We start from the raw sequence: 2,215 nt of genomic DNA, 5'->3' as shown, positions 1-2,215 counted from the left end.
TATATATATATATATAAATTTTCTGAGGAAGGGGTGTGACATCCCTTCAATCAACGAGGTCCGCCCCTACCAAATCAAACCCAAACAAAATTAATTAATCGTATTGTGTATAGTATTTTGCTATGAATTTTTTTATTTTAGTTATTTATTTCTTTATTAAATCATTATTTTTTTTTTCAAGTTAAGCTATATTTTGATCTTGTTAGCTTTTTAATTGTAACTAGTTTATTGAATTTGTGTTTATTGATTGTTAGTTTGCATTAGAAATTATTAGTTAGTTAGTGAATTTGAGTATTTTTAGGATTAGTTTGAATTAGGTTATTTTTTGGCTAGTCTTGAATTAGGGTAATTTGGAATTAGTTTTTGAATTTTGATTTTAGGACTAGCTAGTTTGAATTAGAGATTTTGAGAGTTGTTTGAATTAGGATATTTAAAGACTTGTTTGAATTTGAATATTTCTTGAGTTAATTAGTTTGATTTTGAGATTTTAGGAGTATTTTGAATTTGTGATTTTAAGATTAGTTTGAATTTGGAATTTAGGACTAGTTTGAGTTAGAGATTTTGGAAGTATTTGAATTAGGATATTTAAAGATTTGTTTGAATTTGGGTAGTTTTTGAGTTAATTAGTTGATATAGGACTAGTTTCAATTTGTGATTTTAAGATTATTTTGGATTTGAAATTTAGGACTAGTTTGAATTACATTTGAAATTTTAGGACTAATAATTTGAATTTGAGATTTTAGCACTAGTTTGATTTTGGGATTCTAGGACTATACTTTGAATTTATGATTTTAAGACTAGTTTAAATTTGGAATTTACTAGGACTATTTTGAATTATTTTTGATATTTTAGGACTAATAAATTTGGAAACTAGCTAGCTAGTTTGAATTTGGAATTTTAGAGATTTGAATTACAACTTAATTGGAACTTATAATCAATCATAACTTGAATTTACTATAAATTGAACTTAATTAGAAATATGAACTTGAAATGTTGTTAACTTTATTTATTAGAACTTAATTTTTTAGTCTTATAAGAATTTGGTTTATAGTTGAACTTAATTAGAATTTTGTAGTACTTGAAAATCTTATTGACATTGATTAACTTGAACATATTATAAATTTATTAGACCAAACAAAACATATTTTGAAGTTGAACTTATACTTGAACTTGAACTTAAAATTTGAACTTGAACTTGAAATTAGAATTAAATTTGAACTTAGAACTTGAAACTGAAATTAGAACTTGAACTTGAACGTAGAATTTGAGCTTGAACTTAGAACTGGACTTGAACTTAAAATTTGAAGTTGAACTTAAAATTAGAAATTGACATAAAATTAGAAGTTGAACTTAGACTTGAACTTGAACTTGAGACTAATTAATTAACTTGAATATATAACTAATTAAGTTTAGAAATTGTGGGGTTCCGAAGGGGGTGATTAGGGCGACATGCGGAAGCTTACAATTTGCAGATCATATAGTTGATTAATCAGATAACAAAATACTTATACTAAAAATCAAAATATTATTACATTAAAATTAATATAAAGAAAAACATTGAAACTTTAGGGAGAATAAATCTCCCCATAAGTAAGACTCTTAAATGACTATATTGTGGATATTATTGTTGTTATGCTATGAGAACAGGGTTCTTCAATGTATAGATTTCAGATTTTTTCCTTCAAGAAAAGAATAAGCCAAGTATGGAAGAGAATTATATTTTTCTTTCAGAAAAAGTAAAAACAATTATGGTAATGCTTTAATTTTTCTTTAAGGAAAGAAATAAACTTCAAGTAAGAAAAGAAAATCAGGAAAATTCTAACAAATCTCTCCTTTGGATGGATTTTATTGACAAAACTTGATTCGTGTTCTTCACATGCATGATATTTTCATTTTTCACATAGTCTTCATCACTACTGTTTGTCATGATAAAAAATAAAGGTTACTATATATGGGTACAAACAGTTTAAAAATATTTTATTTTTATTTTCAATGATGCAGCAACAATAATATTAAAATTATGATTTAAATCTCTTTTTCACATGTAGCTAAACAAAAATCTTCTTCATCAATAAATAAGCTAGATATTGATTTGAAATCGTGTTGAACTTGTCTTCAACCTCATTGAACCATAAGACCATTGAACCATGGGATCGTTGGACTATGTGCTCTGATACCACTTGTTGGATTCTGAAGGAGTGATAAGGGCATCATT

The sequence above is a fragment of the Solanum pennellii genome, chromosome 9, assembly GCF_001406875.1.
Source record: "Solanum pennellii chromosome 9, SPENNV200".
Taxonomy (NCBI): domain Eukaryota; kingdom Viridiplantae; phylum Streptophyta; class Magnoliopsida; order Solanales; family Solanaceae; genus Solanum; species Solanum pennellii.
The sequence above is the reverse complement of the archived record's forward strand: the minus strand, read 5'-3'. Positions refer to the sequence as shown.